This window comes from Oncorhynchus clarkii, unplaced genomic scaffold, assembly GCF_045791955.1.
Source record: "Oncorhynchus clarkii lewisi isolate Uvic-CL-2024 unplaced genomic scaffold, UVic_Ocla_1.0 unplaced_contig_9792_pilon_pilon, whole genome shotgun sequence".
Classification (NCBI taxonomy): domain Eukaryota; kingdom Metazoa; phylum Chordata; class Actinopteri; order Salmoniformes; family Salmonidae; genus Oncorhynchus; species Oncorhynchus clarkii.
This window is the reverse complement of record NW_027257931.1, coordinates 245,431-261,081: the sequence shown is the minus strand read 5'-3', so window position 1 is coordinate 261,081 and position 15,651 is coordinate 245,431.

Genomic DNA, 15,651 nt, shown 5'->3' with positions numbered 1-15,651 from the left:
ATCCATATCAAAACAGAGCCTGGTTCCCCTGTAACATCCATATCATAACAGAGCCTGGTTCCCCTGCAGCATCCATATCATAACAGAGACAGAGCCTGGTTCCCCTGCAACATCCATATCATAACAGAGCCTGGTTCCCCTGTAACATCCATATTATAACAGAGCCTGGTTCCCCTGCAACATCCATATCATAACAGAGCCTGGTTCCCCTGTAACATCCATATCATAACAGAGCCTGGTTCCCCTGCAGCATCCATATCATAACAGAGCCTGTTTCCCCTGTAACATCCATATCATAACAGAGACAGGGCCTGGTTCCCCTGTAACATCCATATCATAACATAGACAGTGCCTGGTTCCCCTGCAACATCCATATGACAACAGAGCCTGGTTCCCCTGTAACATCCATATCATAACAGAGACAGGGCCTGGTTCCCCTGTAACGTCCATATCATAACAGAGACAGGGCCTGGTTCCCCTGTAACATCCATATCATAACAGAGACAGGGCCTGGTTCCCCTGTAACATCCATATCATAACAGAGACAGAGCCTGGTTCCCCTGTAACATCCATATCATAACAGAGCCTGGTTCCCCTGCAACATCCATATAATAACAGAGACAGAGCCTGGTTCCCCTGTAACATCCATATCATAACAGAGCCTGGTTCCCCTGTAACATCCATATCATAACAGAGACAGAGCCTGGTTCCCTTGTAACATCCATATCATAACAGAGCCTGGTTCCCATGTAACATCCATATCATAACAGAGCCTGGTTCCCCTGTAACATCCATATCATAACAGAGACAGAGCCTGGTTCCCCTGCAACATCCATATCGTAACAGAGCCTGGTTCCCCTGTAACATCCATATCATAACAGAGACAGGGCCTGGTTCCCCTTTAACATCCATATCATAACAGAGACAGGGCCTGGTTCCCCTGTAACATCCATATCATAACAGAGACAGAGCCTGGTTCCCCTGTAACATCCATATCATAACAGAGCCTGGTTCCCCTGCAACATCCATATCATAACAGAGACAGAGCCTGGTTCCCCTGTAACATCCATATCATAACAGAGACAGAGCCTGGTTCCCCTGTAACATCCATATCGTAACAGAGCCTGGTTCCCCTGTAACATCCATATCATAACAGAGCCTGGTTCCCCTGTAACATCCATATCATAACAGAGCCAGGTTCCGCTGCAACATCCATATCATAACAGAGACTGGTTCCCCTGTAACATCCATATCATAACAGAGACAGGGCCTGGTTCCCCTGTAACATCCATATCATAACAGAGACAGAGCCTGGTTCCCCTGTAACATCCATATCATAACAGAGCCAGAGCCTGGTTCCCCTGTAACATCCATATCATAACCGAGACAGGGCCTGGTTCCCCTGTAACATCCATATCATAACAGAGACAGAGCCTGGTTCCCCTGTAACATCCATATCATAACAGAGCCTGGTTCCCCTGTAACATCCATATCATAACAGAGACAGAGCCTGGTTCCCCTGTAACATCCATATCGTAACAGAGCCTGATTCCCCTGTAACATCCATATCATAACAGAGCCTGGTTCCCCTGCAGCATCCATATCATAACAGAGCCAGGTTCCGCTGCAACATCCATATCATAACAGAGACTGGTTCCCCTGTAACATCCATATCATAACAGAGACAGGGCCTGGTTCCCCTCTAACATCCATATCATAACAGAGACAGAGCCTGGTTCCCCTGTAACATCCATATCATAACAGAGCCAGAGCCTGGTTCCCCTGTAACATCCATATCATAACAGAGCCTGGTTCCCCTGCAGCATCCATATCATAACAGAGCCTGTTTCCCCTGTAACATCCATATCATAACAGAGACAGGGCCTGGTTCCCCTGTAACATCCATATCATAACATAGACAGTGCCTGGTTCCCCTGCAACATCCATATGACAACAGAGCCTGGTTCCCCTGTAACATCCATATCATAACAGAGACAGGGCCTGGTTCCCCTGTAACGTCCATATCATAACAGAGACAGGGCCTGGTTCCCCTGTAACATCCATATCATAACAGAGACAGGGCCTGGTTCCCCTGTAACATCCATATCATAACAGAGACAGAGCCTGGTTCCCCTGTAACATCCATATCATAACAGAGCCTGGTTCCCCTGCAACATCCATATCATAACAGAGACAGAGCCTGGTTCCCCTGTAACATCCATATCATAACAGAGCCTGGTTCCCCTGTAACATCCATATCATAACAGAGACAGAGCCTGGTTCCCTTGTAACATCCATATCATAACAGAGCCTGGTTCCCATGTAACATCCATATCATAACAGAGCCTGGTTCCCCTGTAACATCCATATCATAACAGAGACAGAGCCTGGTTCCCCTGTAACATCCATATCGTAACAGAGCCTGGTTCCCCTGTAACATCCATATCATAACAGAGACAGGGCCTGGTTCCCCTTTAACATCCATATCATAACAGAGACAGGGCCTGGTTCCCCTGTAACATCCATATCATAACAGAGACAGAGCCTGGTTCCCCTGTAACATCCATATCATAACAGAGCCTGGTTCCCCTGCAACATCCATATCATAACAGAGACAGAGCCTGGTTCCCCTGTAACATCCATATCATAACAGAGACAGAGCCTGGTTCCCCTGTAACATCCATATCGTAACAGAGCCTGGTTCCCCTGTAACATCCATATTATAACAGAGCCTGGTTCCCCTGTAACATCCATATCATAACAGAGACAGAGCCTGGTTCCCCTGTAACATCCATATCATAACAGAGCCAGAGCCTGGTTCCCCTGTAACATCCATATCATAACCGAGACAGGGCCTGGTTCCCCTGTAACATCCATATCATAACAGAGACAGAGCCTGGTTCCCCTGTAACATCCATATCATAACAGAGCCTGGTTCCCCTGTAACATCCATATCATAACAGAGACAGAGCCTGGTTCCCCTGTAACATCCATATCGTAACAGAGCCTGATTCCCCTGTAACATCCATATCATAACAGAGCCTGGTTCCCCTGCAGCATCCATATCATAACAGAGCCAGGTTCCGCTGCAACATCCATATCATAACAGAGACTGGTTCCCCTGTAACATCCATATCATAACAGAGACAGGGCCTGGTTCCCCTCTAACATCCATATCATAACAGAGACAGAGCCTGGTTCCCCTGTAACATCCATATCATAACAGAGCCAGAGCCTGGTTCCCCTGTAACATCCATATCATAACAGAGACAGGGCCTGGTTCCCCTGTAACATCCATATCATAACAGAGACAGAGCCTGGTTCCCCTGTAACATCCATATCATAACAGAGCCTGGTTCCCCTGTAACATCCATATCATAACAGAGACAGAGCCTGGTTCCCCTGTAACATCCATATCGTAACAGAGCCTGATTCCCCTGTAACATCCATATCATAACAGAGCCTGGTTCCCCTGCAGCATCCACATCATAACATAGCCTGGTTCCCCTGCAACATCCATATCATAACAGAGCCTGGTTCCCCTGTAACATCCATATCATAACAGAGCCTGGTTCCCCTGTAACATCCATATCATAACAGAGCCTGGTTCCCCTGTAACATCCATATCATAACAGGGCTTGGTTCCCCTGTAACATCCATATCAAAACAGAGCCTGGTTCCCCTGTAACATCCATATCATAACAGAGCCTGGTTCCCCTGCAGCATCCATATCATAACAGAGCCAGGTTCCGCTGCAACATCCATATCATAACAGAGACTGGTTCCCCTGTAACATCCATATCATAACAGAGACAGGGCCTGGTTCCCCTCTAACATCCATATCATAACAGAGACAGAGCCTGGTTCCCCTGTAACATCCATATCATAACAGAGCCAGAGCCTGGTTCCCCTGTAACATCCATATCATAACAGAGACAGGGCCTGGTTCCCCTGTAACATCCATATCATAACAGAGACAGAGCCTGGTTCCCCTGTAACATCCATATCATAACAGAGCCTGGTTCCCCTGTAACATCCATATCATAACAGAGACAGAGCCTGGTTCCCCTGTAACATCCATATCGTAACAGAGCCTGATTCCCCTGTAACATCCATATCATAACAGAGCCTGGTTCCCCTGCAGCATCCACATCATAACATAGCCTGGTTCCCCTGCAACATCCATATCATAACAGAGCCTGGTTCCCCTGTAACATCCATATCATAACAGAGCCTGGTTCCCCTGTAACATCCATATCATAACAGAGCCTGGTTCCCCTGTAACATCCATATCATAACAGGGCTTGGTTCCCCTGTAACATCCATATCAAAACAGAGCCTGGTTCCCCTGTAACATCCATATCATAACAGAGCCTGGTTCCCCTGCAGCATCCATATCATAACAGAGACAGAGCCTGGTTCCCCTGCAACATCCATATCATAACAGAGCCTGGTTCCCCTGTAACATCCATATCATAACAGAGCCTGGTTCCCCTGCAGCATCCATATCATAACAGAGCCTGGTTCCCCTGTAACATCCATATCATAACAGAGACAGGGCCTGGTTCCCCTGTAACATCCATATCATAACATAGACAGTGCCTGGTTCCCCTGCAACATCCATATGACAACAGAGCCTGGTTCCCCTGTAACATCCATATCATAACAGAGACAGGGCCTGGTTCCCCTGTAACATCCATATCATAACAGAGACAGGGCCTGGTTCCCCTGTAACATCCATATCATAACAGAGACAGGGCCTGTTTCCCCTGTAACATCCATATCATAACAGAGACAGAGCCTGGTTCCCCTGTAACATCCATATCATAACAGAGCCTGGTTTCCCTGCAACATCCATATCATAACAGAGACAGAGCCTGGTTCCCCTGTAACATCCATATCATAACAGAGCCTGGTTCCCCTGTAACATCCATATCATAACAGAGACAGAGCCTGGTTCCCCTGTAACATCCATATCGTAACAGAGCCTGGTTCCCCTGTAACATCCATATCATAACAGAGCCTGGTTCCCCTGTAACATCCATATCATAACAGAGCCTGGTTCCCCTGTAACATCCATATCGTAACAGAGCCTGGTTCCCCTGCAACATCCATATCATAACAGAGCCTGGTTCACCTGTAACATCCATATCATAACAGAGACAGGGCCTGGTTCCCCTGTAACATCCATATCATAACAGAGACAGAGCCTGGTTCCCCTGTAACATCCATATCATAACAGAGCCTGGTTCCCCTGTAACATCCATATCATAACAGAGACAGAGCCTGGTTCCCCTGTAACATCCATATCGTAACAGAGCCTGATTCCCCTGTAACATCCATATCATAACAGAGCCTGGTTCCCCTGCAGCATCCACATCATAACATAGCCTGGTTCCCCTGCAACATCCATATCATAACAGAGCCTGGTTCCCCTGTAACATCCATATCATAACAGAGCCTGGTTCCCCTGTAACATCCATATCATAACAGAGCCTGGTTCCCCTGTAACATCCATATCATAACAGGGCTTGGTTCCCCTGTAACATCCATATCAAAACAGAGCCTGGTTCCCCTGTAACATCCATATCATAACAGAGCCTGGTTCCCCTGCAGCATCCATATCATAACAGAGACAGAGCCTGGTTCCCCTGCAACATCCATATCATAACAGAGCCTGGTTCCCCTGTAACATCCATATCATAACAGAGCCTGGTTCCCCTGCAGCATCCATATCATAACAGAGCCTGGTTCCCCTGTAACATCCATATCATAACAGAGACAGGGCCTGGTTCCCCTGTAACATCCATATCATAACATAGACAGTGCCTGGTTCCCCTGCAACATCCATATGACAACAGAGCCTGGTTCCCCTGTAACATCCATATCATAACAGAGACAGGGCCTGGTTCCCCTGTAACATCCATATCATAACAGAGACAGGGCCTGGTTCCCCTGTAACATCCATATCATAACAGAGACAGGGCCTGTTTCCCCTGTAACATCCATATCATAACAGAGACAGAGCCTGGTTCCCCTGTAACATCCATATCATAACAGAGCCTGGTTTCCCTGCAACATCCATATCATAACAGAGACAGAGCCTGGTTCCCCTGTAACATCCATATCATAACAGAGCCTGGTTCCCCTGTAACATCCATATCATAACAGAGACAGAGCCTGGTTCCCCTGTAACATCCATATCGTAACAGAGCCTGGTTCCCCTGTAACATCCATATCATAACAGAGCCTGGTTCCCCTGTAACATCCATATCATAACAGAGCCTGGTTCCCCTGTAACATCCATATCGTAACAGAGCCTGGTTCCCCTGCAACATCCATATCATAACAGAGCCTGGTTCACCTGTAACATCCATATCATAACAGAGGCTGGTTCCCCTGTAACATCCATATCATAACAGAGCCTGGTTCCCCTGTAACATCCATATCATAACAGAGACAGAGCCTGGTTCCCCTGCAACATCCATATCATAACAGAGCCTGGTTCCCCTGTAACATCCATATCATAACAGAGCCTGGTTCCCTGTAACATCCATATCGTAACAGAGCCTGGTTCCCGTGCAACATCCATATCATAACAGAGCCTGGTTCACCTGTAACATCCATATCATAACAGAGGCTGGTTCCCCTTTAACATCCATATCATAACAGAGCCTGGTTCCCCTGTAACATCCATATCATAACAGAGACAGAGCCTGGTTCCCCTGTAACATCCATATCGTAACAGAGCCTGGTTCCCCTGTAACATCCATATCATAACAGAGCCTGCTTCCCCTGTAACATCCATATCATAACAGAGCCTGGTTCCCCTGTAACATCCATATCATAACAGAGACTGGTTCCCCTGTAACATCCATATCATAACAGAGACAGGGCCTGGTTCCCCTGTAACATCCATATCATAACAGAGACAGAGCCTGGTTCCCCTGTAACATCCATATCATAACAGAGCCAGAGCCTTGTTCCCCTGTAACATCCATATCATAACAGAGACAGGGCCTGGTTCCCCTGTAACATCCATATCATAACAGAGACAGAGCCTGGTTCCCCTGTAACATCCATATCATAACAGAGCCTGGTTCCCCTGTAACATCCATATCATAACAGAGACAGAGCCTGGTTCCCCTGTAACATCCATATCGTAACAGAGCCTGGTTCCCCTGTAACATCCATATCATAACAGAGCCTGGTTCCCCTGCAGCATCCACATCATAACAGAGCCTGGTTCCCCTGCAACATCCATATCATAACAGAGCCTGGTTCCCCTGTAACATCAATATCATAACAGAGCCTGGTTCCCCTGTAACATCCAAATCATAACAGAGCCTGGTTCCCCTATAACATCCATATCATAACAGGGCTTGGTTCCCCTGTAACATCCATATCAAAACAAAGCCTGGTTCCCCTGTAACATCCATATCATAACAGAGCCTGGTTCCCCTGTAACATCCATATCATAACAGAGACAGGGCCTGGTTCCCCTGTAACATCCATATCATAACAGAGACAGAGCCTGGTTCCCCTGTAACATCCATATCATAACAGAGCCAGAGCCTTGTTCCCCTGTAACATCCATATCATAACAGAGACAGGGCCTGGTTCCCCTGTAACATCCATATCATAACAGAGACAGAGCCTGGTTCCCCTGTAACATCCATATCATAACAGAGCCTGGTTCCCCTGTAACATCCATATCATAACAGAGACAGAGCCTGGTTCCCCTGTAACATCCATATCGTAACAGAGCCTGGTTCCCCTGTAACATCCATATCATAACAGAGCCTGGTTCCCCTGCAGCATCCACATCATAACAGAGCCTGGTTCCCCTGCAACATCCATATCATAACAGAGCCTGGTTCCCCTGTAACATCAATATCATAACAGAGCCTGGTTCCCCTGTAACATCCAAATCATAACAGAGCCTGGTTCCCCTGTAACATCCATATCATAACAGGGCTTGGTTCCCCTGTAACATCCATATCAAAACAAAGCCTGGTTCCCCTGTAACATCCATATCATAACAGAGCCTGGTTCCCCTGCAGCATCCATATCATAACAGAGACAGAGCCTGGTTCCGCTGCAACATCCATATCATAACAGAGCCTGGTTCCCCTGTAACATCCATATCATAACAGAGCCTGGTTCCCCTGCAGCATCCATATCATAACAGAGCCTGGTTCCCCTGTAACATCCATATCATAACAGAGACAGGGCCTGGTTCCCCTGTAACATCCATATCATAACATAGACAGTGCCTGGTTCCCCTGCAACATCCATATGACAACAGAGCCTGGTTCCCCTGTAACATCCATATCATAACAGAGACAGGGCCTGGTTCCCCTGTAACATCCACATCATAACAGAGACAGGGCCTGGTTCCCCTGTAACATCCATATCATAACAGAGACAGGGCCTGGTTCCCCTGTAACATCCATATCATAACAGAGACAGAGCCTGGTTCCCCTGCAACATCCATATCATAACAGAGACAGAGCCTGGTTCCCCTTTAACATCCATATCATAACAGAGCCTGGTTCACCTGTAACATCCATATCATAACAGAGGCTGGTTCCCCTGTAACATCCATATCATAACAGAGCCTGGTTCCCCTGTAACATCCATATCATAACAGAGACAGAGCCTGGTTCCCCTGCAACATCCATATCATAACAGAGCCTGGTTCCCCTGTAACATCCATATCATAACAGAGACAGGGCCTGGTTCCCCTGTAACATCGATATCATAACAGAGACAGGGCCTGGTTCCCCTGTAACATCCATATCATAACAGAGACAGGGCCTGGTTCCCCTGTAACATCCATATCATAACAGAGAAAGAGCCTGGTTCCCCTGTAACATCCATATCATAACAGAGACAGAGCCTGGTTCCCCTGCAACATCCTTATCATAACAGAGCCTGGTTCCCCTGCAACATCCTTATCATAACAGAGCCTGGTTCCCCTGCAACATCCATACCATAACAGAGCCTGGTTCCCCTGTAACATCCATATCATAACAGAGACAGGGCCTGGTTCCCCTGTAACATCCGTATCATAACAGAGACTGGTTCCCCTGTAACATCCGTATCATAACAGAGACTGGTTCCCCTGTAACATCCATATCATAACAGAGCCTGGTTCCCCTGTAACATCCATATCATAACAGAGGCTGGTTCCCCTGTAACATCCATATCATAACAGAGCCTGGTTCCCCTGTAACATCCATATCATAACAGAGACAGGGCCTGGTTCCCATGTAACATCCTTATCATAACAGAGACAGATCCTGGTTCCCCTGTAACATCCATATCATTACAGAGCCTGGTTCCCCTGTAACATCCATATCATAACAGAGACAGAGCCTGGTTCCCCTGTAACATCCATATCGTAACAGAGCCAGAGCCTGGTTCCCCTGTGACATCCATATCATAACAGAGACAGGGCCTGGTTCCCCTGTAACATCCATATCATAACAGAGACAGAGCCTGGTTCCCCTGTAACATCCATATCATAACAGAGCCTGGTTCCCCTGTAACATCCATATCATAACAAAGACAGAGCCTGGTTCCCCTGTAACATCCATATCGTAACAGAGCCTGGTTCCCCTGTAACATCCATATCATAACAGAGCCTGGTTCCCCTGCAGCATCCACATCATAACAGAGCCTGGTTCCCCTGCAACATCCATATCATAACAGAGCCTGGTTCCCCTGTAACATCCATATCATAACAGAGCCTGGTTTCCCTGTAACATCCATATCATATCAGAGACAGGGCCTGGTTCCCCTGTAACATCCATATCATAACAGAGACAGAGCCTGCTTCCCCTGTAACATCCATATCGTAACAGAGCCTGGTTCCCCTGTAACATCCATATCATAACAGAGCCTGGTTTCCCTGTAACATCCATATCATAACAGAGACAGAGCCTGGTTCCCCTGTAACATCCATATCATAACAGAGACAGAGCCTGGTTCCCCTGTAACATCCATATCGTAACAGAGCCTGGTTCCCCTGTAACATCCATATCATAACAGAGCCTGGTTTCCCTGTAACATCCATATCATAACAGAGACAGAGCCTGGTTCCCCTGTAACATACATATCATAACAGAGACAGAGCCTGGTTCCCCTGTAACATCCATATCATAACAGAGCCTGGTTCCCCTGTAACAACCATATCGTAACAGAGCCAGAGCCTGGTTCCCCTGCAGCATCCACATCATAACAGAGCCTGGTTCCACTGCAACATCCATATCATAACAGAGCCTGGTTCCCCTGTAACATCCATATCATAACAGAGCCTGGTTTCCCTGTAACATCCATATCATAACAGAGACAGGGCCTGGTTCCCCTGTAACATCCATATCATAACAGAGACAGAGCCTGGTTCCCCTGTAACATCCATATCGTAACAGAGCCTGGTTCCCCTGTAACATCCATATCATAACAGAGCCTGGTTTCCCTGTAACATCCATATCATAACAGAGACAGGGCCTGGTTCCCCTGTAACATCCATATCATAACAGAGACAGAGCCTGGTTCCCCTGTAACATCCATATCGTAACAGAGCCTGGTTCCCCTGTAACATCCATATCATAACAGAGCCTGGTTTCCCTGTAACATCCATATCATAACAGAGACAGAGCCTGGTTCCCCTGTAACATACATATCATAACAGAGACAGAGCCTGGTTCCCCTGTAACATCCATATCATAACAGAGCCTGGTTCCCCTGTAACAACCATATCGTAACAGAGCCAGAGCCTGGTTCCCATGTAACATCCATATCATAACAGAGACAGGGCCTGGTTCCCCTGTAACATCCATATCATAACAGAGACAGAGCCTGGTTCCCCTGTAACATCCATATCGTAACAGAGCCTGGTTCCCCTATAACATCCATATCATAACAGAGACAGAGCCTGGTTCCCCTGTAACATCCATATCGTAACAGAGCCTGGTTCCCCTGTAACATCCATATCATAACAGAGCCTGGTTCCCCTGCAACATCCACATCATCACAGAGCCTGGTTCCCCTGTAACATCCATATCGTAACAGAGCCTGGTTCCCCTGTAACATCCATATCATAACAGAGCCTGGTTCCCCTGTAACATCCATATCATAACAGAGCCTGGTTCCCCTGTAACATCCATATCATAACAGAGCCTGGTTCCCCTGTAACATCCATATCATAACAGAGCCTGGTTTCCCTGTAACATCCATATCATAACAGAGACAGGGCCTGGTTCCCCTGTAACATCCATATCATAACAGAGACAGAGCCTGGTTCCCCTGCAGCATCCATATCATAACAGAGACAGAGCCTGGTTCCCCTGTAACATCCATATCATAACAGAGACAGAGCCTGGTTCCCCTGTAACATCCATATCATAACAGAGCCTGGTTTCCCTGTAACATCCATATCATAACAGAGACAGGGCCTGGTTCCCCTGTAACATCCATATCATAACAGAGACAGAGCCTGGTTCCCCTGTAACATACACATCATAACAGAGACAGAGCCTGGTTCCCCTGTAACATCCATATCATAACAGAGACAGAGCCTGGTTCCCCTGTAACATCCATATCATAACAGAGACAGAGCCTGGTTCCCCTGTAACATCCATATCATAACAGAGACAGAGCCTGGTTCCCCTGTAACATCCATATCGTAACAGAGCCTGGTTCCCCTGTAACATCCATATCATAACAGAGCCTGGTTAGAGCAACATGTCATCAATCACAAGGAGAGACAAGGGAATTGTAATGCAACACTGTGAATGGCAACAAGACTAATTTAACATCCAACTGAGTTTGTGTTCCGTTATTACTCAACTGTTCAATTAGAAAACAACTCTCTTCCCTATCCCTGTATGTCCTCCTCTGTTCTTTTCCTCTCTGTCTCGCGGATGTTTCATCATAAATTGTTGAGTGCAGAATGACTTGTCTCCTCTACTTGTCTTCTCAGTGGTCAGGGCAGATTAAAATAGTGCCAGCCATACTACCCAGACACTACACCCCTATCCTACACACCCACCAGTCAGCCTCCACCAGCATAACATTAGCATATATATGAGATTTGAGACATTTTGTAATATTCTCCAGCAGGACTCATCTGTCAAACTGCTGATGAATTATAAAATGCTTGTTTGGGGAGAAAACTCAGTCTGTCCCTCCCTCCATCCCTTCAATCCTCCATAACCTCCATCCCTACCTAAACCTTACAGACGTAACCTTTACTATGCTTGCGTTAGACGGGGAAAAATCTATGTTGGGGCATATCAATAAAATGTGTTTTATGATATTACCTATGTCAATAGTCCATGTGTGTGAACTGGTTAGATGTGTCATCTTTCATTTAGAGAAGTGTCAGAACGTTACAGGGCAACTGATTGGAGACATGAAGTTAAATTACAGTGGTTCCTCCTTTAAAAGTTGAAAACTCACAGCGGGACTGAGAGGTACCCAGCGTCACGGCTGAACCTTCTAATGTAAAGGGTAGATATTAACTACAGCTCTACCTTCTAATGTACCTATTACCTACAGCTCTACCTTCTAATCCAGAGGGTACATGTTACCTACAGCTCTACCTTCTAATGTACCTATTACCTACAGCTCTACCTTCTAATGTACCTATTACCTACAGCTCTACCTTCTAATGTACCTATTACCTACAGCTCTACCTTCTAATGTACCTATTACCTACAGCTCTACCTTCTAATCCAGAGGGTACATATTACCTACAGCTCTACCTTCTAATCTACAGGGTACATATTACCTACAGCTCTACCTTCTAATGTAGAGGGTACAGATTACCTACAGCTATACCTTCTAATGTACCTATTACCTACAGCTCTACCTTCTAATGTACCTATTACCTACAGCTCTACCTTCTAATGTAGAGGGTAGATATTACATACAGCTCTACCTTCTGATCTACATATTACATACAGCTCTACTTTATAATCTAGAGGGTACATTACCTACAGCTCTACCTTCTAATCTACAGGGTACATATTACCTACAGCTCTACCTTCTAATCTAAAGGGTATATATTACCTACAGCTCTACCTTCTAATCTACAGGGTACATATGACCTACAGCTCTACCTTCTAATCTACAGGGTACATATTACCTTCAGCTCTACCTTCTAATGTAGAGGGTAGATATTACCTGCAGCTCTACCTTCTAATGTAGATGGTATATATTACCTACAGCTCTACCTTCTAATGTAGAGGGTATATATTACCTGCAGCTCTACCTTCTAATCTACATATTACATACAGCTCTATCTTCTAATCTACATATAACCTACAGCTCTACCTTCTAATCTACAGGGTACATAATAACTACAGCTCTACCTTCTAATCTACAGGGTATATATTACCTACAGCTCTACCTTCTAATCTACAGGTTACATATTACCTACAGCTCTACCTTCTAATGTAGAGGGTAGATATTACCTACAGCTCTACCTTCTAATCTACAGGGTACATAATACCTACAGCTCTACCTTCTAATCTACAGGGTATATATTACCTACAGCTCTACCTTCTAATCCACAGGGTACATCTTACCTACAGCTCTACCTTCTAATGTAGAGGGTAGAAGTTACCTACAGCTCTACCTTCTAATCTACAGGGTGCATATTACCTACAGCTCTACCTTCTAATCTACATTGTACATCTTACCTACAGCTCTACCTTCTAACGTAGAGAGTAGATATTACCTTCAGCTCTACCTTCTAATGTAGAGGGTAGATATTACCTACAACTCTACCTTCTAATCTACAGGGGACATAATAGCTACAGCTCTACCTTCTAATCTACAGGGTACATAATAGCTACAGCTCTACCTTCTAATCTACAGGGTACATTTACCTACAGCTCTACCTTCTATTCTACAGGGTACATATTACCTACAGCTCTACCTTCTAATCTACAGGGATCATTTTACCTACAGATCTACCTTCTATTCTACAGGGTACATTTACCTACAGCTCTACCTTCTAATGTAGAGGGTACATAATACCTACAGCTCTACCTTCTAATGTAGAGGGTACATAATACCTACAGCTCTACCTTCTAATGTAGAGGGCACATATTACCTACGGCTCTACCTTCTAATCTACAGGGTACATATTGCCTACAGCTCTACCTTCTAATGTAGAGGGTAGATATTACCTACAGCTCTACCTTCTAATCTACAGGGTACCTGGCTGGAAGCACCATGTCTTCATATTACCTACTGAGACATGTGCTTCTACAGTAGGGCTACATGTTATTCCTGAGTGGTTCAGATGTTCAATAGAACTGAGGGGTCACTACAGACACCCTGGTTCAGCGGTTCAATAGAACTGAGGGGTCACTACAGACACCCTGGTTCAGCGGTTCAACAGAACTGGGGGGTCACTACAGACACCCTGGTTCAGTTTGTATGTAGGTGCATATTCATATTCTAGAGCTTTTGGGTCAGTTGATGTACTTTACTTAGGTGGCAGTTTACTGTAGTTGCAGTTGAATAAACAGCAACATAGAATTTGATTTTCTGAATGGTATGAGCAGGACTTCATGGATTGTGTGGTTCCAGTGTTACTGTGATATTAAAGGTATATAGTCTGGTATTACCTAATATCTAGTGCTTTTAGGGGTTTCTAGTGAGGTTTTATCTCCTCAGACACAGCCCACCTCACAGTGAATATAGAAACAACTTCTCCGGTTTGACAGGGTGTCTTTATATTATAACAACAAAACCCCCCAGCCGATAATTAAATGAGTAAAAAGTGCAGTCGCCTGTGTCCTAAATGAATTGCATTCTATTAGATTACCCCGGTGTAGATAGCTCCAGACTTATTATTAACTATGTCCTACATGTTCCTACATTCAATTATCTTGAACATTATTATTGAAAGTAATCACTCTTCTCCAGAATGGTCCAAATATTCAGTCAAAGTGCATTTTGCTTTGTTAATTAAACTGGTTAAAGTGCAGTGGTCTGCATCCTATTGTGATCAAACCCATCATTTTGAATAGCTATACCACCTTTCTATTAATAGAGGCTGAGCAGAGTTTTCAATTCATCCCCTTTAATGCGACATGGTCATTTCTGTTGCTAAAACAAAAGAGAAATGTCGTCTGGAAGAAGAATTGTCTATTACTGTTAATGAAACGAACCAAAGAGCAGCGGGCTGTATCCTCCAAGAACAACTCTGACTAATACATAATAATAGACCGTCTGGGCTGTGGAGTTGTGTGTGAAAACTATTATAACAGGTAATGGAGTTGGGATTGGGGACTTCATCAGACCTGTCGCAGGGAGAATGTCTTGTATTTTTTTATTAAATGACTAAGTGCAGCAGTCTGTATCCTATCTCTATTGTATCTATTGGACTGGATTACTTTACATTTTGATTGAAATGATGTCACAGGCAGATACAAGTGGCTGGACTGTTGTAATGGAATCAGCCGGCGTTGTTTATTCTAGTGATCTACAGTGGTGATGTTCATGTCCCAACACCCAATGCATAAAACATCCACTCACTACTGATTAGATCTGTTTATAATGGCAAAACAAGAGTGTTGCTGTCTGGAGATGGGCAGGCATAAAGATAATACATAAAATAGTGGATTA